Below are 27248 nucleotides of genomic sequence, written 5' to 3'. Positions count from 1 at the left end.
TGGCTATTTCTCAATATGTAGCTTGAACATGAGATGAAATGGCCAACTGTTGGCCAGACTTTGGAGAAACAGGTCTCCTGTAAATTACAAAAGTACCCAGCTCAAAGGCTTAGAGAATACATAGGCCATTGCTCTTCTGATATGAAAATGATGCTACTAAGTGCCTCTTCGCATCCTTCACCAAGTTCCATGCAACTCTCTTTCAGGAAAACCCACTCTACTGGAGTCCAAGCAGGGGCCTCACAGGATAGTGCCTGCTGGCATAGGTAAGTGTTACTCCTACCTCAGTGACCTGACTTATTTCCTCAAGCCTCGTGCTCCTTTTCAGGTCACACTGTTTGCTTTTCCCTTTTTATCTTGTGAAGGTTTACTGCTTTTATAACATACCCCATTCTGAGCATTGACGTCAGTGGTCTGATGTCTTCCATGTGTCGGCAGACATCAGCTTACAGTTCTATCACTCATACGCTTGAACAGTCACAAATAGAAAGACAAGCAGACCCCTTTCTGTTCTTGTGCTATATTTATTCTTAGCCCTCTGTTGAGACTTGGCAACAACCAGTGGAACCAGAAGGTATTTTGTTTGGATTAGGTCAACAGTCATCCTCTGAGATTTTCATCTATCTTGTTTGTTACATTGCAGTGGTCTCTGTTCCAAAATTCCACCTGAATCATGAATGGCTTGGAACAATCCATCTCGATGAATGACATGGAGTGCTGAATCACTGGTATTTATTTACTTTTGAAATTCACATTTAAGTCAGTCATTACTAACAAAATAACATTGACATATACCGACCAGCATTATTTTCTTAGTTAAGAAAATATGGATGCAGTACATAAATGTTAAATAGCTATGTTGTACACCTGAAACTCATAAAATATTGTATGTCAACTATACTTTCATTTAAAAAAAAGAAAATCTGGATGCAAACTCTCCAAGAATTCCAGTTTCCTGAAACAATCCAGAGATCTATAAATGTGCTTGCTTAGAAAGACCATTCTCACTGCTCTTAGAGTTTCAATTACTCTGACGAAGGTATTATAATTTCTTTTTTTATATATATTAGGTTTACTAACTTTTATTTTAAAGAAAGAGAATAGTTAGGGAAATTAGATATACTTTGTTGAATGAGGCTAAGCTCCTCGTATTAAAGTTCCTATGTAGATCTCTAGCCATACTTTGTATTTAGACTTTCGTGTATTTCTGCTCTTTAAGAATATAGGTTTCCTATATCAGGTTATCAGACTTTTCCATGAGTTCTAGTGCCTTTGCCATCTACCTCATTTCATCATCACCTCAGCCACCTCACCTTACTGCAAAACACTTCACAGTTTTCAACTTCTGGTATTTGGTTTTCACAACAGCCTTGTGAGGAAGGGCTTTCAGATATTGCATGCCTATCCATTTTACCTCTAGTGTGAAATGTTTTTCTTCTTATAATTAATATAATTGCAATAAAATTAATTATGCTTCAAGAATTTTACAATGCTCAGAGATACCAGGAAAAATGGCAAGGTGTTGCAAAAACATATTGAGGAATTTCTGACTTAAGCATCAGAGCCATCCTGTATGTACAGTGAAATAAACCTGAAACCAAGCTAATGGGAAAGAGGGTGGCATCTAGTAATTGCCAAGAAAGCTTGGAGTTACACAGAAGACAATGCCATATTTGGCTTCTGGACCACTCCCATGTTTTTCATGCATGCCTCTCAGGCACATGTTGATCTTTAATTACATTTCCTTTCCCTTCCCCCACCACCCACCCCACCAAATAGTGTGCTTTATTGAAAAAAAAAATACCAACATAAAACTTTGAGATACAGGGTATGGAGGAGTTGGAGTACTATGTAAGTCAGGGCAAGAAAATGCTAGCTGCTTTAATAGTCAAACTTCAAAATACTATTTGCATAACAACAAAGAATGATTTCTTATTCTTGCCATAGTTAAATGCAAGCCAAGCAGATTTTCTCCAATGCTGTCTCAGAGATCCAGACTGCTTCCATATAGCAGTGATAGTATCTTAAAGTTCTTTGTTCACACTGGCTCATAACTGCCTCATGATTTACACACATGTTTCCATTGGCCAGCACTAGTTATGAGGTCCCAACCTAATTAAAATGCTAAGAGTAGAGTATTTGGTGAGTACTAACTATCTCTGCTATGAACATACAGAACAATTTCGATTCATAGAAAATTAGAGCCAAAAAAGATTTTAGAGAACACCTGGTGTATGTAATCTATTTCCTAATAGAATCAGAGTTAGAGGGGCTGAATAACTTGGCCAAAGTTGCATGTCCAAGAAGTAGCAGAGGGGAGAGTTTATATCATAATAACTAGTATGTATTAAGCTCTTATTAAGTGCCAGGCACTATGCTAACACATCTATGTGCCTTATCTCTCTAAACCTTCAAACTAACGCTATGAAACAGGCACTGTTCTTATCTTCATTTTAAAGGTAAGAAATTTAAAGCTTAAAGAAGACAGGTGAAGGTCACACTGAATAAATGGCAGAAGGGAGATTCAAACCCAGGCTACCAACCATCAAAATGCCAACACATGATCTATCACTTGAGGGCCACATGCTTTGCTCTGGTCCCCAAATCCCCCTTCTGATCATACCAACAGGCTACGTTGTCTTTAGGATTAAACATAAAAGTGCTCATCAAAGAATGATGCTACAGCAACTTAAATACTGAAACTTCTCCAATATCCTTACCTGCCTAGAAGACAGGCTGAAGTTACTTGTGAGAACAGAGAGAAAGCAGTGTATAAATAAGCAGATCACCTGGATTATCATAGTGAAACTTGGGCTAGCTAGGAACAGGGTTCTTCCTGTAGAACATATAAGTATTTTCTGCCATGTGAGAAGTAGCCAGTATAGAGCACCAGGTAGCAAACTTTAACTTACATCTGCAGGGTAGACAAATGGGAAAAACAAATGTTGCAATGAATGTTTAAAAAGCTAATAGTAAATCAACTATCACAGCCATTTCTGTGGTTCTTTTTCTTCTACATGACAGCAATATTGGGAGTTTTAGTCATAATTGTTCACATCTCTTCATTAGATCAGGTAGTAGGTCTCAAAGCCTAGAGCTTTTTTTTTTTCTTCAAGTTAGCCATTTTATCATCAATGAAAAATTCTTCATTTTATAGTGAAAAAGACAAAAATAGAGTTATAAAATTGTTTTTAATTAAGATTAAATTATATGATGTGTTTAGCATGGTACTTGGAATAGAGTAAGCACTGAAAACATGGAAGCTTTGCTATTGCTGTTGTTATTATTATTGTTATCATTATTATACATCTTAGCCAATGAATCCATACAGAACCAAGTCTTACTCACTTTCAAATCTGATGTTACAGAAAAATTCTTTATATCAGTAGGGAATGAAAATTTAACAGGGGGGAAAAGGAGCTATGACATAAAATGACCCATCCTATATATTTAACTGAAATGACTGTTTGATTGATTGAATTTACCAAACTGCCACATTTTCTTAGACCCAGCTTGCAATTGGAGGCCACCAATAGGAAGGCAGGGGTTCACATAGTTTTTGAAACATGTAAACACAAGCCAGGGCAAAAATGAGATCATTTACGGAATGTCAGTCCAAATGAGTATTTTGGAGGAAAAGCAAGTTTCTGTTATCTGGTCTTGATGAAGCCTCCTGGGGAAGGAAGTGTGCTGTCCAGGAAAAGTCAGTACAGTTGCCATCAGAAGAACTGGTAGGAGTTCCAGCTCTTGTTACTAACTCATGAAGTCCATTACTTTCTTCAGAAGTGTCTGTTTTTTTATACTGTTACACAGAGTGGTTATTTTGAGAGTCCAATCCAATGATATATTAAAGGGCTTTAAAACTAATTCCACATTCATATATTTTGAAACCCCACCATAAAATGATAAGTGAGGCCTAAAAATTCAGTCATGTAATATATGGAGTCATTTGATTGCATGATTCATGAAATGCAGGAAGTCCCAGACGTGCCACCCACGTCTACCCAGACCTGCTGAAGTGTGAAGTTTTGAAGTGTCCCAGTTAGTCGACCAGTTTGGGCCAGGAGAATACTCAGGGTTTAGGAATCCATTTTCCTCGCCCTGTTTTCTCCAAATAGTTTGAGATTGCTCTTTTCCCTTCTGGCTTCATCCTCTTCTCCCCCCACCCAAATAAACTTCAGTTTCTCTCATTAAGAAGGGGCTGATCAGCTTAAACTAATTCTAAAAAATGTGTATTTCATAATAAAAATAATTTAATAAAAAAATCTCTTCAACATCCATTCACAAGTTAACATATCATTAAATTTATATTCCTCCTCTAAAAAAAAATAAATAAGGGGATGATCAGGGGAGAAAAGTCATTGCCAATAGTGTTATATCCAAATTCACCTTATGGAGGTGATGGAGGGGGGAATACTGCAGTCCCTTAGCTAGATTAAGTAAGTTACCTATGGCCAATGTGTAATGGAGCAGAGAAAAGTTTATTCTCCTGATTTGTTTTAGGGAATGCACCGTGTTTACTTGTGGAAATAATCTGATATGTTGTAACCCATGTTATGCGTGACCTGAGAGGAGGAATTGGCACTGCTGCTTCATGTGTGCCTTGAGAAGGGGTTTGGTTGAAGAAATCACCAAAAGGAGAAAACAAGGAGAGAGAGAAGGAGGAAAGGGGTTTAGACAACCGACAGAATGCTGTGTTCTGGGCTGCGGATAATCCCTGGATCTTCAGTGTGTGTACAAAATCCAAACATGCACCTGAAGTCACTGAAATTCTTTCCTTCACTGGCTAGATGGGAAGAGACAATATTTTAATATTTAATATTAATATCTAACTTTATAGATATTGGTTATTACATTGATATGAAATTTTACTTTTACATTACAATTTTACATTATGCAACATCATATTTTACATGAGGGCAATTTACATTGCCCTCTTCACAACTGGCTACAGAGGTGTATCATAATTATTTACTTTTGACCCTCCAATTCCCATTTCCATGCAGTCACAGAAATCAGATGAGAGCAGCAGAGAACAAACGCCAAGTCTTATTGTCCTGAGGAATCTCAGATACGCCCTATTTGATTTTAAGCATAGTGAGAACAAGAGAGACATTAACAGCCAGAATTTCTAAGAGGGCGGGGACAACTCCAGCAAGTTTGACATCAGATTCTATGAAAACTCTCAAACATGGTTTTTGACTTTTTCTGTCTGACTTATTTCACTTAACATGATAACCTCAAGATCCATCCATGTTGTCACAAATGGCAGTATTTTATCTTTTCTTATGACCGAGAAGTATTCCACTGTGTACCACATCTTCTTGACCCAACCATCTATCGAATAATTCATAAAAAATAACCCAAAATGTAAAAATAAGTCAACATACTAAATAGTAATAAATGTAAAGCAAGGACTAAAGTAAAATTAAAAAATAAGTGGAAAGTTCTGTTTAAATTGTCAGTGACAAAACCAAGTGCAAATAGTTCAGACATCTATAGGTTATTTTTTTAAATGCAAACATGAAACACATTAGAGATTAAATTAATCTACATGATGGTATTTTATGTCAGGCAATGAAGAGGTGTAAAGGACAGTTTGTCATACCATATGTTTAAATCCTTTCTGGATTTCTTGAGGGAGAGACTGCAAAAGAAGCTTAATAAAATAAAAATCAAATTATTTTATTTATAAGACTGTTGTTTCACTAGTCAGGGTACAGTTATCTTAGCCTGACTTTCTCCTCAAAAAAAGAGGGTTTGTAAGCTTATTTGGGGAAGTGGTACCAATAAACAGGAGTAGAGGGTGGTGGAGAGTGAAGGAGGGAAAGCCAGAACAAGAGTGCATTCTTGAGTGGGTCACTGCTGTGGGCAGTGTAGACTGTGCCTCAGAGTGGACCACCAGGGAATGGAAAAGAGGGTCTCTTGGCACTTATCCACTAGCTCCCATCCAACATTGGTCAACAGTTGCCCTGTGAGTATTAACTCCTTTGCAATTCCGGGCTGCACAAGTGAGGGAGTGTGACAGATTCCCAGAGTCCTTCAAGGGAGTGGCAGAAATGCCCTAGGTCAGAAAGTAAGAGACATGTGGGAAAGCTAACGTGAGGTGCTATCAAGATGCATCTGTGAGCAGAGGTGCTGGCTATGGCAATGTCTGTAGTAAAAAGTGAGCTGAGAACAAGAGACAGGACACAGGAGGAGTCCGCCACCTCTCACATGCCAGTTCTAACTGACTCATTGTGGTTGCTTGAAGTCCGGTATTGAGAAGAACCCAGAAGCTGATGCTGGACTCATCAGCAAAGACCCCAATGTCAGTGAGGTGGGAGTTATGGCATTTTTAAAGTTCATCTCATTTCATGCTATCTGGACGTACAGAGTCATAACTTTGCCTTGGCTTCCATCTTTGGAAGGAGTGAAGGTAAGGAGGACTGTGGCCGATGGAGCAGCCAGAATGAAGAAGCCAGCATGACTTAGCTCTGGATGCTATGCCTCGTAGGAATGCTTAGATATCACTACAAGATGTAAAACAGAACAAAGTTCTTTTTGTCAGTGTCTAACAATACAAGTCTTCTGTGAGTTGCATCAGTAGAAAATAACCAATTCCTTTGGATTGGTTTTCTTTGCAATTGAAGAGAGTAAACTATAAGAAGCATGGCAATGAATCTTTTCCACATAAATATCACCAGAAGGTGAAATGATATTGATTTTTCAAAGAAGCAAAAAGAGATTTTTGTGTTATGCATAATTCACAGATCTCTGAGTCTTTTAGTATTCGAGGTACATGTCTTACTGCAGGTACCCCTCCATGCCATGGAATTTGGGAAGGTCAGCACCTTCTGTCATACTTGTGAGGCTCCTGCGATGGGACAAGTGTACCTTTGCCTGGTTGCTGTTTGTCATCTGTCCCTCAGAATTCCTTCTCCTGGCTTTGCCTCAGTCACCCGTGCATGTGTTGCAACCATTCTTGCCGCCTGATCTCTCCTTTCTTCATCTTTCTACATCTAGAATGTACATAAACCACCTTTTCATCCAGTCCCCAAAGCAACTCTACCACAAAGTTGCTATTTGTCACAAGATTTCAATTAAAATTTGAGATTAATAGAGGGATCACAGCACAGGTGAAGAGGCTAAATAGATGGCTGACCTCCTCACTCTTCCTAAAGAGCTGGCCAGTCCTTACACAGGGGAACCCACTAGGAGCCATCGTTTTCTTCAACCACAAATACCTGTGGTTGCTGAGCTCTGCAATGTCCCATCTTCCTACTTGCTTCCATTTCCTAGGGTTCCTAAATGACGGGTTCTTCACAGTTCTAGGACAAGTCAAGAATTCCTGTAACTTTGTTATGCAACATAATTTAGCTCCTGGTTTTTCCTCAGTCTCTTTCTTCCAAACTAGCTCACAGGCAGTTCTTTAACAGATGACAATAAGACCCAAAAACAAACCTTCCCAAATAAAAGTGATAATTCCTGCTACTCATTCAGAACACAGCTCCAGTGCATCTACTTTTTAAAAAGGGCAATTTTATTTTCCTCATATATAAACAAAAGTCCAATTCTCCAAAAATAGGCTGGAAGCTAGTTTCAGTTTGAAGTCTTAAGAGTATGCCACAGAAATGTCAGGATTTTGGAAGGCCACAGAGGCCGAGGCGGGTGAAAATAGATGTTTTAATGGAAGAATATTTAAACTCATCTCCAAGACAGAACAGAGGAAGGACATAAAGACTAACCCCCTCCTCTTCCTCCCCCACCACCACCAGAGTACTGGAGAGAACCAAGCACCAGAAATTACAATTGTGATGATTTTATTGATGAATCTTGAAGTTTAGGGATGTCTTGTGCATTGAAATAAATAGACATTTTAGAATAAATTGAGTATTTAACCAGGTAAAAGAAAGGACTAATAAAAACCCACAGAACAGTGTTATTAAAGTCTTGAGTTGTGAACTCAGATATTAAACCTTTTATATTGGGATTGGAAAGTCCAGTTATTTGCCTAATAATTTGTTCCCCTCTCTAACTTGAGATGGAATAAGACTTCTGGTATGAGAAGTATAATTTGAAGGGCTTTAGTTCTTCTCAAGTTGGAGGGCACTTAGACAAAGCAGACCCTGGTTATTTAAAAAAAATTTTTTTTAAGATTTTTATTGGGGAATTGGGGAATGGGAACAGTGCTGGGGAATTGGGGGAAGGGGAACAGAGAAGTTGCTGTTTTGTTCTTCAATCTAGTGGAGGATGTTGCTTCACTGGCCCAAGTTGGCACCATCATTGCGCTCATCTCTGGCGAGGCAGATCAGTCGCCGGCTTCTGGACGGCCACTCACTGCGGCTGCTGGCCGCTCACGCTGGCTGCTGGCTACATACGGTAGCCCATGGCAACCCACTGCCACAGGGACTGCAGCCTACGCTGTCGCCGGCGACTCATGGCAGCCCAGCTCCAGGTCAAGCTGTTGTTCAGCATCTTAGCGGTAGAGGGCAGTGTCACTGGCCCTCATATGTGGGATCCGAACTGGGGCCCTCTGGCATCCCAAGCGAGTTCTTAACCATCGCGCCACTCGGCCGGCCCTTTAAAAATACTTTTGTTCAATTATAGCGAACATACAATATTATATTAGTTTCAGGTGTACACCATAGTTATTCAACATTTATATACCTAAAGAAGTGATCATCATAGTAAGTCCTGCAACCATCTGACACTGTACCATGCTATCACAATATTAGCGACTATGTTCCCTACGCTGTGTATTACATCCCCATGACTTATTTGTTTTATACCTGGAAATTTGGACCTCTTATTCCCCTTCACCTTTCCCGCCTTTTTAATTTTTCAACGACAGTTGACATTCAATATCACTTTATATTAATTTCAGGTGTACACAGCATATTGGTTAGACATTTGTATAACTTAAGAAATGATCCCCCTGACTAGTCTAGTACCCACCTAGCACTTACATATGTATTGTTATATTATTGACTGTGTTGCCTGTGCTTTACTTTACAGACCCATGACTATTTTATAACCACCAGTTTATTCTTATTCTGTTCACCTTTTCACCCTGCCCCCAAACCTCTCCCATCTATCATCCCCAATGTATCTAATACCAATATGACACCATACATAGTTATTACAATATTATTGACTATATTCTTTATGCTATACTCTACATCCCCATCAAACAACCAATTTGTACTTCTTAATCCTTTCGCCTTTTTTCATTCAACCCAACCCCCCTCTCATCTGACAACCTTTAATATGTTCCCTGTATCTATGAGTTTGTTTCTGTTTTGTTCGTTTAGTTCTTTAGATTCCACATATAAGCAAAATCACATTGCATCTGTATTTCTCTGTCTTACACTCCATTCAGCACAGTACCCTCCAGGTCCATTCATACTGTGCAAGATGGCAAGATCCCTTCCATTGCTGAGGAATTTTCGATTGTATATCAGGGGTTGACAAACTTTTGAGATGGAAGAACCGCCAGGGGTCAGCAAACCATGGCTCGCAAGCTGCAGGCTCTGAAGTAAAATTGAAAATGAAAATAAAACTATCATAGTTTCATTTATAAAAATTTTAAAGGATATTATTCACATAATGGTGATTATGTAAAAATATATTTATGGCTCTCGAATAATTTTTAAATTGTTGTGAGGAACAAGATTGGCTTTTCCAGGGGTCAGCAAACTTTTTGAGACAGAACGTACCCAAAGAGCTGCATGTGGCTCGTGAGCCACAGTTTGCCGACCCCTGGACATGTATCACCTCCTCTTTATCCATTCTTCCATTGACAGATACCTTGGCCATTGTAAACAATGCTGCAATGAACATTTGGATACACGTGTCCCCTTGAAGTAACATTTGGGTTTCTTTGGATAAATACCTTGAGTGGGTTTACTTTTTTGTCTCTTGTTATAGCCTTTGTTTTAAAGTCTATTTTGTCTGGTATAAGTATTGCTACTCCAGCTTTTTTCTTTTTTTTATTTCCATTTGCATGAAATAACTTTTTCCATCCCTTTACATTTTGTCTGTATGGGTCTTTCAATCTGAAGTGATTTTCTTGTAGTCAGCATATGTAAAATTTTGTTTTCTTATCCATTCAGCCCTCCTTTGTCTTTTGAGTGAAACATTCAATCCATTTACATTGAAAGTAATTGTTAATAGATGTCTATTACCATTTTATTATTCATAATTTTCATCATTTTTTTTTCCACCTTGAAGAAGTCCCTCTAACATTCCTTGTAATACTGGTTTGTTGGTGATGAACTCCTTTAGCTTTTTCTTGTCTGGGAAGCTCTTCATATGTCCTTTGATTCTAAATGATAGCTCTGCTTGGTTGTAGATCCTTGCTTTTCATCATGTTGAATATTTTGTCCCAATCCCTTCTGGTCTGCACAATTTCTGTTGAGAAATCAGATGACAGTCTTATGGGAGCTCCCTTGTAGTTTACTAGTTGCCTTTTTCTTGCTGCTTATAGGATTCTCTCTTTGTCTTTAACCTTTGCCTTTCTAATTATAATGTGTCTTGGTGTGAGCCTGTTTGGGTTCATCTTGTTTGGGGCCTTCTGCACTTCTAGACTTGTATGTTTATTTTCTTCACTAGGTTAGGGAAGTTTTCAGTCATTATTTTTTCAAATAAGTTCTCAGTCCCTTGCTTTCTCTCTTCTTCTGGTACCCCTATGATGCGAATGTTGTTATGCTTGATGTTGTCCCAGAGGTCTCTTAAACTATCCTCATTTTTTTGGATTCTTTTTTCTTTTTACTGTTCTGATTGGGTGTTTTCTGCTACCTTGTCTTCCAAATCACCAATTTGATCCTCTGCTTCATCAAGTCTGCTGGTGATTCCTCCTAGTGCATTCTTCATTTCAGTTATTGTATTCTTTCTTTCTGACTGGTTCTTTTTTTATGCTTTTTTATGTATCCTTTTTTATGCTTGCTCTCTCTTTGTTGAAGTTCTCACTAAGTTCCTTGAGCGTCCTTATAACCATTGTTTTGAACTCTGTCTCTAGCAGGTTGCTTGCCTCCTTTTCTTTTAATTCTTTTTCTGGAGTTTTCTCCTGCTGTTTTGTTTGGGATATATTTCTTTGTGTTGTCATTTTGGTTGCCTCTTTTTGTTTGTGTCTGTGTATTATGTAGATCTGCTATGTTTCCCATTCTTAGCCGGATACGCTTATGTAGTAGGTGTCCTGTGGGGTCCTGGCACAGTCTCCCTGGTCACCTGTTCTGGGTGTTGCAGAAGTGTCCTTGTGTGGGTTGTGTGTGTCTTGCTGCTATAGTTGAGTCTTACTTGTTATCAGTGCATTAGTGGCTGGATTTGAACCTCAGGCTAATTGGCTGTGGGGTTTGGTCTTGTCCACAGCTTACAGGCTGCTATATGGGGGGCTTACCCCACTGAGTTGGATTCACACCAACGGGCTCTGGTTCCTGTTAAGACCGCCCTTTGAGTGTGCCACATGTGGAGCTAATAGGGCTGTGCTCTCCTGTGGTCTGAGCCCACCTCCAAGTATGAGGCCTCTTGCCAGTGGCTCCTGTGAGGCCCAGGTCACCCACTGCCTGTGACCAGCTGGGGACTACTTCGTAGGAACTACAAAGCAATCTGCAGATGTTTGCTGCCTGTGCTAACCCTGGAGGCATGTGGGAGAGGCCATGATGCCAACTGAAGATCTCTGCCACTAGTATTGGACCAGGGGTTACACTGCAAATAGCTAAGACACCCTGTGCCCTGTTGCTACCTGCTGGTTCCCTTGAGATTCAGCCACTGATAAAGCCTCATGTGGTATACAAGTTGGGTGACGTGGGGGTCTCAGGGAGTCACTAGAGTGGAAATAGTGTGGTAACCAGGTTAATGCAGACTGTGGTTTTATGCCAGTGCTGATCCTGGAGTGACCAGCAAAAGTCTCAGAGCACACCAAGGCCAGTATCCATCCACCAGGGGCCTGTGGACTCTGATAGTTTTCCAAGAAAGTGTGCAATGCAGGCGAGGCTGGCTGCTTGTGGAAAAAGTGCCTCTGGTGTTGGGTGAGTTGTGTGAAGCGTGGTCCCAGTGAGTCAGCAGGGTGGAGCCAGTGGAGCTCACCAGGCCAATGAGATTCAAATTTGGCCTGTGGGGGAGGGCTCAACACAGGAAAGGTGGCACCCACCTTCCCACTGCATGGGAAAAGGACCCCACACAGGGAAAATGGTGACTGTCTTCCAGACCTTTCTAGAAAACCACACACAGTCAGACTGCTTCTTGTATGTCTCCAACACCCCCCAGGTTACTGTCCCTCTGCCGGAGACTTAGGTGAGTGTCTGAGAGTGAGTCTTTGCACAGGCCATTTAAGAGGACGTCTGGGTTTCCCACAGCCTTTTGTTCTACCCGATGGTCAGAATCACCACTGTTTTTCACAGCCAGAAGTTGTGGGACTCCTTTTCTGGCACCAGTATTCTGGTCTGGGGAGACTGGTTTGTGGTTGGGGTCCCTTGCTCCTCTGGGGTAACCTCTGTGCTCAAGATATCCCTCCTGGTTCTCAACCCTCACATAAAGATTTGAGTCTAACCCAGATTTTTGCATCTCCCCCCCTCCTACTAGTTTTGATGTGGCTTCATCTTTATATCCTTAGTTATAAAACATCTGTTCAGCTAGACTTCAGGTGATTCTCTGGGTTAATTGCTCTATAATTTAGTTATAATTTTAATGTTCTATAATTTAGTCATGGAAGGAAGCAGGCATAGTGTTTATCTACTCCACCATCTTGGATCTCCCCAGGTCTTTGTTATTAATGCTCAAAATCATCTAGATGATTTTTTTGGGCAATGCTTATGATTAACATATGAGTGAAATGGGAAAGAACTATCTATCCTACCAAATGCAACATCAAAGCACTCTGGTGTCCTGAGTAGGGAATCACATTTAAGCAAAGTGACAAATTGTATCCTAAACCATAATACATGTGTTGAAATTAATTAAAGCTAAGAAGTATACCTCAGCAGCTACAATAAGTATTTACTGTATTAGAACATTGCTGAGGCCCTCAGTGAGAGGTAAACTAGGAAGAAAAATGTTCTTGAAAGAGTTATTCTGAAATTGGATTAGTTTCCTATTTAAGAGCTACAATTGTATTTCCTTCAAAGTCATTTTCCAAGTCAACAATAGTCATAGAACTCTTAATCACATTTTGAAATGACACACTCTTTTACACAGAGTTCTTTCAGGAAATTGATTTTTATTCTTCAGATGCCAAACTTGCATGCAACATAGCTAGGAACTCAGGGACAGACATCTTTCTGAATAACATTTTGCTCTGTCAGTCCTAAGGACTGGTAGAGAACTGGCTCAACCAGTTCTTTTTGGGATTGGGCCATGTTATGGGCATCAACTCCACTTTGGGCCCTTATTGACAGTCTCTGACATTCTGAAGACTGGGTGTGCTTAGCTCATTGCAGATAAAGCCCTCTCACCTTTGCAGCTGAGACTTGTACATGGACACCTGCATTGCCGTGTTGAGCAAATTCTGTGATTTTAATTGTTTCCATCTGCATGTTATTTCACAAGCTCTCCTACATGCTATACAATGCCATTTGTAGAAACCTTTCCTGACACAGGTATTACCCTCAGTTTCAAACCTGCTTTCCATCCTAATGCCCAGGACTCCACCTGGCCCTGTTCTGGATGGTGTGGTTGACTGGCATCTAACTTTTGTCCAACAGGCTGCCTCACAGAACTTTTCCCTCTGCTCTATGTGCTCTAGTCCAGATTAAGCAAGGCTTCATCCCCTTGCCAATATGGATTCCCCAGACACTGCGCCCCAGGACTGCCCAGAGCTCGTGAATATTTTTTTCTCAGAGGAGAGAATAATTATAGTTATGTGATAGTTTGTGATGGTTCAGTTAATGGACCACATATGTGATAGTGGTCCCATAAGATTATAATGAAGCTGAAAAACTCCTATCACCTAGTGAGGTTGGTAGCTGTTGTAACATCACTTATTATATTGATGTTATAGTGCAACTCACTACCTAAGTGTTAGTGGTGATGCTGTTATAAACAAATCTGTGCTGCCAGTCATATAAAAGTATAGCACGTAAGTTACTTACATACATAATACTTGATAATAATAATAAATGACTATGCTACTGGTTTATGTATTTACTATATTATAATTTTTGTCGTCATTTTAGAGTGTACTCTTTCTACTTACAAAAAGGAGCATTCGCTGTAAAACAGTATGCCATGTTACGCTGGTAGCCTCATGCATCTCATGTTCACCTTGTCTTTGGTTGCATCATTTTCTCTTGTTTTTGATTTAACCTCATGTTGTTTTGTACAGTAATGTGCTGCACACAGTCTTGTAGCCCAGGAGCAATAGGCTCTACCACATAGCCTAGTTGTGTGATAGGCTATATCATCTAGGTTTGTGTAAGTATACTCTGTGATGTTCCCAGAATGACAAAATTGCCTAATGACACATTTCTTAGAACATATTCTGTGATTAAATGGCACATGACTGTACTTCAGCCTGGCTAGAACATTTAAGAAGCCAAATCCAGCTCTGTTATGATCTTGCTGTGATCTTGTGACCTCTTGCTTTGAATTGTGATTAATACCATGACTTATGCCACAGTTCCACCATCTAGGTTCCTATCTTATCTGCCTCTCAATTACATCAGAGTCAGCCCTTATCCTGGTTATCCATCTCTACCCAAGTTTCTCTGGGACAGACTCGTTTCTTCCTATTTCCCTTTCTGGTGACTAGAGCTCTGTCCTTAGGTAGAAATCCCCATGTCTGGGTCTCTGACGCCTATGACCAGACCGATTCGAGGCCCGCTTCCTTTCTGACTGACACTTCCTCTTTACTTTACCAGAGCCAGCCCCATGTGGCTCTTGACTGCTCTTCCTTCTCTCTGCCCGCCTTTGCCTGTAACTACACCTTCTCCTTGTCCCAAAAGACTCTTTGGTCTTTTTTCCTGGCCATCTCTGATCTTGCTTTTCAAATAGAGAATCAACATCCAGCAGTAATAAGATTATGTAATTTTTGTTGAACACTTTCTAACTGTCAATATTGGGCTTATTATCTGTAAGTCTCATGACATCCCCAAGGTAGATCTCATCACCCCATTTTATAGATGAGAAAAATGAGTCTTGAGAGTCATAGAACCAGAACATGGCAGAGCCAGAATCAGGCCGGTGTCTGGCATCAAAACTCCTCCATGTAACCAAACTGCCTCCCTTTGAGAAGAGCTGCAGTACATAATCTTTAATAATCACAATATTATTATCTTTATATGCAGGCAAATACACTGAGATTTAGGCACCTTGTGAGTGAGGAAGCCAATATTTGAATCAAATTTGACTCTGGAAACTTTTGCTTTTTCCACTATAGGATGCTGCCTTCCACGATGGTACTTATTACTTTATAAGTTATATACTTGCTTTCCAAGGTATAAAGTACACTTGCTGCTTTACACTTTATAAGTTGTATACTTTCTTTGTAAACACTTATATTTCAGCATGCAATCAGTTTAAGTGCCCTGTAATAAAGTCTCTTGTTGATGGCATGTGAATTGTGGCTTTGGGTGGCACCTCTTCCCTTCTGCTTCTCTACCTCCTTCTCCGCTTCCCACTCCACTTGTCCTTGGAATGATTCATCTTTCCATCTTCTCTTCACTAGGCATAGATTGTCCCTGAGGATGCTTATAGAACTTGAAATATAAGCCAGAATGCCAGCTTTAGATTACAGTGAGTAATGGAGCCATCAAGCTCTCTGGTGACTCATGTTTGTTGATTGGCACCCTCCGTCCCTGTGGGCAAGTCTATGTGGGATGTTAAATTAATAAATGGGAGATATATTGGCAAAAGAAGATTCGAAACATGAGAAATTAGATGAAGTGACTGGGTATGACAAGCTACAATGGTTCAGTGCATTTGCTTTTGCATTTGGGGTTTTGCTGCCACAGGCCGTGGCTGGCTGAATCCTTGGACCAGGGTCCAGACCCCCTCAGACAGTGCTGTTGTAGAATGTTGAAAAGTTGTTATTGTGCTGGATATACTTAAACAATTTTTAAGAGTTTTGAAAATGAGATGTTGAGTAAATATAAAAATATTTATGGAATATGTATAAGTTATGAAGGATAAATACAGTCTAGGCAAGAAACAAACACTGCCAAGAATGTTAAAGTTTCTGTGTGTCTCTTTCACGGCCTATCCCATTTCCTTTATCAAATAACGATGATCCAGCATTTTGTGTTTATAATTTCATTTTTTCCATAACAGCGTTACCTTTTCCTTGAATCTCTAAACAACATATTAGCTTTATGTAAATGGGACTATGCCATATACATTTTTTATCAAAAATTTAAAAATTCAGGTTGTTTTGTATGGTTGAAATTCACTAAATTGCATAAAAATCCACTGTAGTAGCACACAACTTATTTATCTATTCTATTGTTGATGCGAATTTAGATTTTTCAGAATTTGTTGCGGTAATAAACAGTGCTATTATATACCTTCTTAGGTATTTCTCTTGGTGCACATGTGCATGGATTTCCAGAAGTGAATTCCTGGGTCATGGGGTATATACATTTTCAATTTTAGTAGAAAAAGACATATTGTGTTCTGAATGGTTGTAGCAACCTTTGATACTCCTATAGGCAGTATAAAAATCCATCTTTTCTCACACCCTCACCAGCTTGTAATGTTGCCAAGACTTTAATTTCCGTTGTGTGTGTGATATTATTTCATTGTACTTTGAATTTACACTTCATCATTTCTGATAAACTGGGCATCTTTTCCTATATTTATTTCCACTATGATTACTCATCTGTGAAGTTCATATTAAAGATTTTGCCCTTTATTATTGAATTGTTTTATTTTTTCCTTTTTAATTGATTTGCAGGAGGTTTTTATTGTGTTTTGATTGTTTTAAACATATAATGGATATTAATATTTTCAGTTTTATGTGTCAAAGTATCTTTTCTCAGTTTATGTGCTTTTTTCTAATTACTTTTATATCTTTTGAATGAAATGATAGAATTTAACTTTTGCTTTATGGTTTTTGTGTTTTAAGAAATCCTTCCCTAGGGCCNTGGTTAAGAGCTCGCTCAAGAGTTTGAGCTCTGAGCAACAGTGGTTCGAGTCAGCCCGAGCTGAGCAGCCGTGAGCTGCCAACAGGTGGCGGGATTGGCTCAGAAAAAAAAAAAAAAAAAAAAGAAATCCTTCCCTAAATGGAGGTAATATATCATTAGCTTTGTCTTTCTCACCTAAGACTTTGATGGAACTGGTTTTTAAATATAGTGTGTGATAGGGATATTTTCTTTTGACCTGTGGATACCCAAGTATGCCAGGATAATTTATTGAAAAGTACATTCTTTCTTCAATGACCTGCTATATACCTTCTCTCATATATCAAAGATCCACATATGAGTAGATCTGGTTTGGGACTTTCTATTCTGTTCATTTGACAAGGCCCTTCTGCCTTAATTATTATGCCTTTATAGTAATGCTAAGTGTGTGAAAAAGTAAGTACCCCTTTCTCCTCCAGCTCCTCCTCCTTTCCCTTCTTCTTTTTCTCCTTCTCCACCCTTTGATATTCCATACACATTTTTAAATCTCCTTGTCAAGTACCACAAAGTGCCTGTTGGGATTTTGATGGGAATATCATTGGAATTACCAATCAGTTTTGGAACAATTGGTGTTCTTATGGTATCAAGTCTTCTTATACAAGTATATGATGTATATTTAGGTTTTCTTTGTCTTTCAAAAAGCATTATGATTTTCTTTATGAATTTCTTGAATGGTTTTGTTATACTTATTCCTAAATATTTTATAATTTTGATGTTATTATAAATATATTTGTTACACTTCATTTCATGTTTGTTGAAATTTATTTTTGCATATTCAGTTTTATATCTTGCAACCATGCTAAATTATCTTCTTAATTTTAGTAATTTATTCATAGCCTCTTTTGGATTTCTAATGCACAGTTTATATCCACAAATAATGACAGCTTTTTTTCTTTCCATCCTTTATACCTTTTATTACTTTTTCTTGCTTGATTACTGGCTAAAACCTCCACTACAATATGATATGAATAGTATTAGCAGGTATCCTTGTCATGTTCCTAAGCTCAAAAGGAATGCTTTAAATATTTCACCATTAAATATAATGCTAGCTGTAGGTTTCCTGTAGCTACCCTTTGTCAATTTAAGGAAATTCCCTTTTATTTCTTTTTAATTTAGAAAGAATGTGGAATTTTATCAATTGGTTTTTCTATTTCTGTTGAGATGATTATATAATTTCTCCTTTTTCAGTTAATGTGGTGATATACATTATTTGATTACTTATATAAAATCAAACGTTCACTACTGGAATCAATCAAATAATGCATTATCTTAACACACATACAAACACACACTTTTGGATTGTGGTTGTTAATATTTAAATTTTTGTATCTGTAGTCATAAGAAGATTAATCTGTAATTTTTTTCTCACATGGATTTTGTATCAAAGTTATTCTTGTCTAATAAAGTGAGGTAGGGATATCCCATTCTTCTATACACTAAGACAGTTTGTATGAAATTGAAATTATTTTTCTTTTTATGTTTGCAAACTTATTTCTTGCTTGCCTGTTTACTCAAAATTGCCAGCAATGCTGTCTGGGCTGGTTTTATTGTAGGAAGACTTTAAACTTTTGATTCAGTTTCCTTTGTGGTTATATGACTGTTTATATTTCCCATTTCTCCCTAAGTAAATTTTGTTAAGTCATGTTTTTTTCTAAAGGTTTATCCATTTCATCTGAGTTTTCAAATGCATCACAGAAAATTGTTCATAATTCCTACTTATTATCTTTTTAATCCTTGAAGCCTCCTTTTTTATTCCTAATACTGTTTATTAGTGTCTTTTCACCATTTCAAAAAATTATCTTCAGAGATATTTGTCCATTTTGTTTGTTCTGTCAAAGAATCTTGATACATTTTTTGCCCTTGTATTTTTCCAGGAACTGTTTCTACTCTCTTATAAAATCATTTCTTCTGTCAAGGAATGGCAATCAGGATTTGATATTAAACTGGACACTTGAAAAGTCACTTTTCCTCTCACAAGTATTTTAAATGCTTCTTAAGTATAAATGTGGATTCCAAGAACTCCACTTGGAAAAATAATTATGAAACCAGTATAATTGAGGATTTAGGATATTAAATGTTCCTTTGTGTAGTCTTAAGTAGGAGACAGATTGGGTGCTCATATAAACTGTTCACTACTTTACCTCCCTAAGCTTTTGCAAACAAGTCTGAACAGGTTGATTTTCAAATCCTCTACACAATCTACCAGTACAGAACACAGCAATCATCAGAAAAGGACAAACAGAACCCTGGATGCCTCAGGAGGCAAATACAAAGAGTGTGAGTTGTCTGAACATCATAGAATCTATGTGTCCAACCTTATTTTGCATCACACTCCCTTATCATTCCCCTGGGAGCTAAATGGACTCATATACATATTAGTATCCAGATAGGACCCATGCTTGCTTTGCTTCTATTCTTTCCTCTGCCTGGAATTCTTTTTTCAGATCTCTTTTGCCCAAAACACATCTATCCTGAAAATATGTGAGGGACACCTGTTAGGGTTTCTGCCTCGCCTGCGTCCTTTCTTTTTGAATCCCTTTCACTTTCTGCCCACAGTTGTGGCTTCTGCTCCTTTGTTTGCTACACGCAACCCCTCTAATCATTGCTAGCATGACCCGAGTTGACATCTGACCAAAGCTGAGACACTCAGGTCCCCTCTTCTGGTAATTTGGAGCTGGGACACAGAGTTTTAGTGAGTCTCTGATGGTCCCCCTTGGACCTAGATGGTGCAAGCCTTGGGGCTGAAGATGTCATTCTGCAGCAGCCATGCACAGAAGCAGAGAAAGCTGTTCCATAAATAGTAGTAAAGATAGACGCACAGAGAAAAGCAACGCTCGTGGACCTTAGGACTCTGAAGGACTAGTCACCTCTGTTTCGTTTGGCACCAGAGTCTGGGTTCCGCTCACTTACTAGGCTCCACTGTACTTTCCACACTTAAGTTCCATTAACAGATAAATAAAATTTTGTTGTTTTGTTTTTGTCTCCATCCTCCTTACATGCATGAGTGCAGAAATTAACCAACAAAGTGCTTTTGAGAATGTAACTTAAGGGGCACATTTGGCAAGCTTCCCTTGCCAAATACCTCAACTCCTCTAATTTGTCCTTTGACCTTTATAATTTCATTCCTTCGGATCTTGAAGTTTCTTCTTTGTTTGTTTGTTTTGTTTTTTAATTTTACCATTTTCTAGATTTTTAGTGTCTCTGGGAGCATTACATCTGAACAACTATCATTAGTTTTCATATAACTACTATCAGGTTAACTGATAGGTAGCTGACAGCATGAAATAGCAGGGAACTGTCTGATAGGACAGATATAGAATATATATTCAGATGACTTAGACCAAATTCTTAGCTGCACTATTTTCTCTGAGCATCAGTTTTATAATTTTTGAAGGGGTATTGATTACAATGCCTGCCCTGTATCTATCATAAGGATATTACATATAATTGCATTATAATTAATAAATGCTACCATCTTCTTTAGTGCTTTTGTGTGAATCAAAGAGTCAGGAAGGTGAATAAAAGGTGAAGTGAAAAAGAATGTTAATTGTTGATGACTTTGCCTAAGATTGGTGTGCAGGGCCAATTTGGCTCAAAAGTACAAAAGAAATTTAGGATGCACCTGGAGTATGTCACCTTTAATTTATCCATTTATTTAACCAACCAACAGCAAACAATTACCAAGCACTTATCCCATTTCAGATGTGGAAACAACAGAGACATAATGAAACCTGTCACACCCTCACACCCCTAGTCTAGTTTTAGAAGTCCTAGAGTTATGAATTATGTTATCTTCATTCATTGAGTTTTCTTCCATTTAACGCTTTTAAATCACTATTTCCCAAAAATGTTCAGGCCTTTAGCTGGAGAGATCCTTCTCTGTCAAAATCCCAAGGTTTTCTCAAATGATGGAAGAGATAATTTCAGTGAAAGAACCTAGAAAATTATCTGACCAATTATAAATTCTTAACATATTCATGCAAGTATTATTTATTTATTGGGTGGGAGTGGCATGGAAAGTAGCATGAATATGTGATATGGTGGAATGTATGACACTGTGGTAGTAGGCATCCAGATTATTGGGAAATCATTAAAAATTAACAATTAATACTTCTTATTTCAAAGCATCTTAAGGCACCTACACAAAGGCTACAGTACAATGATCAACATCAAATTAATTTTAATGAAAGAAAAAATATCTAGTGGATATCTTAGATGGCTATAACAAAACCAAATGTGTAAATATAATACATTACAATTTTATGCAGTTTGAAGGACACTATTTTTGTATTGTCTCTTCTTTCACTTCACATTACCTTCATCTAGTCATAAACTCCATTTGAGAAGATGACACAAAAATTCAATAAAGCAACATAATCAGTAGAATGTTTTTTGTCTGCTGTTTTCATGATCAGAAATGTTAAAGAGAGAACTATAGTAGGAATCAGAAAAATTCTGTGAGCTTGGGTAAGTCACTTAACCTCTCCAAATATCTGTAAAAATGGAAATAACTAACTTCCTACCTAATCCATGAGATTGTTGTAGACATCAAACAAAATAATTTATGAGAAGACTCTATATTTTTTCACCAAAAGTGGCCATACAAGGGTGAGATATTATTTTAGACTTCTTTTTCCTTTACATAGGAAGATTACATAATTTATTAAGTGATAAGAACAGGTTGTAAAACAATATGTTATGGCACCACTCCTCACCTGTTTAACAATGTGTCTTTTTATTTTAATTTATTATTTTACTGTTAGTTTGGTATCATCTGAGCTTCTCAGTCTACTATTTTTTCTCTCGATGTGTACCTTCCTCATTGTGGGCCTTTAAGAAGCTGCTCCACGGAATAGAAATGAATCTTCTTTTATCGATCCTGATATCTAACTGCCCAATGTAGTACCATGTAGGCTGGAGACACCCCACTCTGTCGCGTCCCGTACAGTACAGGTAGTAATGAGTGAGTGGGGACGGTGCAGGGTGAAAGAAAATAAAAGAGACGAAGAGACAAAGATAGATTTAAGACATGAGGCCAGGGGGCTGCAGTTCTCTCTCTGGAACTGAGCGCCTAATCGGACCAACGTGAAGCTTTTATTAAGAAACTTTAAATGAGTAAAGAAACTTTTTTTTAAAGTCCGTGTGATACGTGTCTTAAGGCCAGTTTTCATCAACCAGACCCATTGTACTCCAACACATGCTGTGTCTTTGTATTCTTACACTCAAAACCCCCAGGATGGTGCAGCTGCAGCTGCAGCCATGAACTAAGGGAGATAACCGACATCATTTTGCCAGGTCCCAGTTTTTTTAGGACACTCCCTTGAGGAAGCTTTACCGATATTATTTTATTGGGTCTTAGTTTTCTGAGACACTCCCTCGTGACCTTGTTAGGTCAGGGGCTGGGGGGGGCAGTCGAGGATGAGGCTGTAAGGCAACACCCCTCTTCACGATACTGAGGACAGAGTGGTGTAACCTTGTTATAAAGAGTGCCACTGTTCAGAGATTACCTGAGGATCCAGCCCTGTCTTCTGTCTGCAGGATGATTTACAGTACATGCTATAATGGGGGATCATAATGTTGCAATCAGGGGACAGAGCTCCCACTTGCATTACAGGATAAGCCATACATAATTCTGTTCACAGGATGCACCATCTTCCCTTAACGGTCTGAATAATGTAGTAGCAGAACAACAAAAGAAAGTAATTTGGAAAATAAAACCAACCTGTTATTAAACGATGCACAACGCCAATAGTTCCCGAAGTATTCCTAGTTCTTGTTACATTTTTACCTTTCTATAAGAGAAATGAGCAACAGTAATAGCTTAGGTATGCATGCCATATTGTACCTTATAAAGAGTTTTTATGAAATATACTTTAATCCCTATGGCATCTTAATAAAGTAGGAAGAACATGGTCCCATTTTAACTTTATAGAAAGGGAGATAAGATTAAAAGTAGGTTAAAAGTTTGCTCAGTATTATGTACCTCATTAGTAGTAATCGTGAATCGAATTTAGGCCTTGATTCAGTGTTTTTGGTTTTATTTTTTTCCAGGAAACATGCTCTAGACGCTTATACAACACTGCAAACATCCTGAATGGCCATTAACTACACATCCAAGAGTTCTTCCAGTTTGAAATAGAGAAGATTCTAGAGTTTCTCCACCAATGGCACAATTCTGAGCAAATTAACAGGAAAGTAACCACATCCCACAAAATAAAAACATCACTGGAATTATTTTTAAAAACTATTCTGTCAAAAGGCAAGGTTCTTGACTTTCTAATTGGATCTATATTAGTTTGTTGAGTAAAGTATCAAAGGTGTACTCATCTTTTTCAGTTATAGTTTAGTAGTTTTTGTTCTGCAGGTGGTACAAAATGTACTTGTTTCATGTTAAGAGGGAGGGTTGCATATTTGTACTGAGCTCAAAGTACATTCTTTGTTTCCCTAGTGATAAAAAACCTCAGCCATGAGGACAGCTCTGTCAACTGAAGTAGCTAATTCAGCAAAGGGAGGAAGATTGTGCTTTCCAGTTCAGAGTCTTTCTTACAGGTGCTACTACAGCCATCTTGGCAGAGTCCCATTCGTATGTGTGAACTCTGTCCTTGTTACGTGAGAGGGCAAAGCAAAAGGCACTGCTTTCATGACATCCAAGGAGCCCTTACTATTCCATGCTTATGTAATATTAAGCAGCTCTAACTAAGAGTAGGGACATGGCAGAGAAGATTGCTTTAAAGAATTGTAAAAGAAGTTTATGTGGAAAGGGTATATTGTGCATCAAGATACGTTGTCCTTACTTTCACATCATGCTGCATTCACACAGTGTAAGTAAGATGGAGATCTGGCAATTATCTAGCTAATGTAATCAATGGTGATGGAAAATCTGGTTAATTTTGCTTTTAAAAGTAGATTTTTTAGCAACACGAAGTAGAATGCCAAGAGAGCCCTTAAATGGATTTCCTTTAATATTTAAGTTAAATTGCAGTTCCTGACTTTATTTTCCAATGACCACATGATGTTTTCAATAGTAATTTTGCAATAACACTTTGTTCGTAAAGGGTCCCTTGCATTCAATTAGTTCAAAGTAGATTTGTGTACATGTAGGTTATCAGTTTCCACTCAGCCTTACAAAATGAGTATGAACTGCAAATGTTGGTAACTCGACTACCTTCACTATCCTTATTCTTTCCTGAATTCTAGCTGTGGTGATTTCTGATTTCCTTGAGCAATTTCATTTACTGTGTGTTTATGTATATTTATATATACACTGATAATTCTTCATACATTTAGAGGGATAAAATTTTCTTTCTACTTACTCTGCAGGTATTAAGCTGGACTGATCTTCTTTCATTGTTGGACTGTATTGCTTATTTTTGTCAAAATGTTTATTCACTCATTTATTTATTAGGCACATGCTAATTTTATGCAAAGCACTGAACTAGTTTTTAGGCTGACTCATGTGAAATTGTCAACATACAGCCACTTTTGACCTATAAAAAAACTTCAATCTCATAGGGTTCAGTCTGATATATAAGATACTATGAGTATTAAAAAATAAAGAAGGCTAGGGTGAGGAGGGAAGATTTGTTTTTTGGAGGTAGTGACATTTAGAGTTCAGCCTAGCATGATTAGATTTCAAGACAAATATAGCAAGGAGACTATTCCAGAACATGGAGGATACAGAAGACATGAGGAAGACTTCCATTTCTGGGACTAAGACAGACCAGTTTGTTGGGACCAATCTTTTATTAAACAATGTATTCTATATCAAATATAAAACCTCCCACAACTAAAAATTCTGGATCAAATAATTATTTTAAAAAATTTTAAATGCATCAAAGAGTTAATAAAAGAGTAAGGAATTATATAAGGCCTAGGAGGAAAATGGGGATACAGAGACTCGGTACTATTGACCTCAGGACCTTTGCCAATTTCTGCAAAGTTGACCTTTGATTTTCACATCAGGTCCCAGGGCAGGCTCAATGGGGAGAATCAAATAGGATTCTTCTCCACACTAAACTGAGATTCCAAATGGCTGCAGCACTGTATTAAGGATGACAAGAGAAAAACTCATTCTCCACCACCACCCAAAATAACTCCAGGTGTCTGTATTGATGCTAGGCAGAGCAGAGGGGAACTAAAATCTTTCCCTTAGAAGTTGTGTTTACAAATTGGTCCTTGTAAAGATGTGCAGACTACATGCAAAGCATCTAAGTAGTTCAAAAAAATATCAAGCCATAATTTTAGTTTAATTTTAATCTAAATTGGTTGGTCTTAGACTAGTGACATCTCCCAGGCACCTGACAGAAATATAAATAAATGCTTTCCGAAAAAAGGTACCTTCTTTCAAGGCCTCAAAATTTTTTCCCATATGTATCAAGGACAATATGCAGCTTATAGCCTAAAATTGTAAGGCATAGGGAGATCCGGACAAGATGGCAGAGTAAGTAAATCAACAATGTGCATACCTCCTCTTATGACCACATCAAAATTACAGCTAGTCTACAGAACAGCCATCAGAGAGAATTGCCTGAAGTCTATCTGAACCAAAGCCCTGCAAGTAAGGACATACAGAAGAAACTACCTCAAGACTGGTAGGAGGAACAGAGATGCGGAAGAGGCTGGCCCCACACCCATCTGTGAGCATTAAAAATCAGGAGGGTATCTCAGTTATGGAGATCCCACCCAGAAGTGGGAGGGATCCCAGCTCCACACTGGGCTTTCCAGTCCAGGGGTTCGGTGCCGGGGAGAGAAGTCCCATACCTTCTGGCTGTGAAGACCAGCAGAGATTGTGACTGAGTGAGACAAGGAGGGCTGAAGTTCTAGGCATTTCTCTTAAAGGGCCCACACACAAACTTACTTATTGATGGACTAACTTGATCTGAGCTCCAATGTTGGGCCATCAGCACAAAAGGCACCAGGGACAGACAGAGAGAAACTGAATTGTCTGGCTCAGGGCAAGGGCTGAAGGGGCAGCTCTCTCTTGAACAGAGGAGCTGGCAGAAGCCATTGTTTCTTTTTTGAGCCCTCCCCACTCCTGGCATTCAGATGCAGGTGGCCAACATATCTGAGTCTTCATCAACCTGGCTAATACCTTTCCTTCACCCTGATTCCCTGAGGCCCCACCCACCAAATGTTCTGATTCACCCAAGCTGCTTACAGTGGCTTTTCCATACAAACAGCATGCCTTGGCTCATGCTACAGAATTTACTGAAATCTTTCAAAAGTTCACAAAATCCAAACAAGCAGCACTTGGCTTCAGTATGTCCCATACCTCTGGCTGAGCAGCCCTAAACCTGGCACTAGTGATAGCCAGCCTTGGTTTGCAGCTTGGCCTCTCAAAACACCTCCAAGCACAGCAGAGGTGGCAGCCATCTGTGGATTGCTTTGTGGCTCATGCCAGGTGGCCCTGGGCATGGCACAGGCTGCAGCTAGACTTGGCCTGAAGTAGATTCCTCCAAGGAGGTCTCAGGGCCGACACACCCATTGCCAGCTTTGGATGAACCTGGAGTATCATCCAACAGCCTCCAAGGATGACACAACCAAAAGGCACCCTGGGCAGGCACCAGAGCCCTGCTAAAGTGAATTCTGCTCCATAGGGTCAGCCCCTGCACAAAGGCTCCTCCAGTGTAGTCACAGCCAGTCCTCATAACCAATCAGTGTGAGGGTCAGTCCCTCCTATTGAGCAGCACACACAGCATCAAGGTTCAACTACAACAAGAGGGCAAACACAACTCACACAAAGGACACACCTGGAGCACCTGGCTCTGTTGACTAGGGAGACTGTGCAACTGGACCCCACATAACACCTACTATATAAGGCCCTCTACTAAGACCAGGAGACATAGCAGCCCTATCTAATGCAAAGAAACAAATACAAAGAGGCAGCCAAAATGGGGAGATAATAAAACACGTCCCAAATGAAAGAACAGAAAAGAGCTCCAGAAAAAGAACTAAACAAAATAGAGATAAGCAATCTATTAGACACAGAATTTAAAACACTGCCTCGAAGGATGCTCAATGATCTCTAGAAGAACTTCAACAAAGAGCTAGGAAACATAAAAATGGAGATAGAAAACAAACAAACAAAAAACCAGTTAGAAATAAAGAATACAATAACTGAAATGAAGAATGTATTAGAGGGAATCAAGAGTAGATTGG

The 27248-nt window shown here is 38.8% G+C and overlaps 1 long non-coding RNA gene across 1 annotated transcript; it reads left to right on the top strand.

The window, feature by feature from the left end:
• On the top strand, positions 1 to 23327 carry LOC109393139 (uncharacterized). The gene is made up of 3 exons (XR_002126187.1): positions 1 to 266; positions 644 to 728; positions 23142 to 23327. It is a non-coding gene; the product is annotated as an uncharacterized LOC109393139 (long non-coding RNA).
• The last annotated feature ends 3921 nt before the right edge of the window (positions 23328 to 27248 follow it).

This window comes from Hipposideros armiger, unplaced genomic scaffold, assembly GCF_001890085.2.
Source record: "Hipposideros armiger isolate ML-2016 unplaced genomic scaffold, ASM189008v1 scaffold_365, whole genome shotgun sequence".
NCBI classification, from domain to species: Eukaryota; Metazoa; Chordata; class Mammalia; order Chiroptera; family Hipposideridae; genus Hipposideros; species Hipposideros armiger.
Note: the sequence above shows the minus strand (reverse complement) of the source record. Positions and strands in the feature narration are given on the sequence as shown.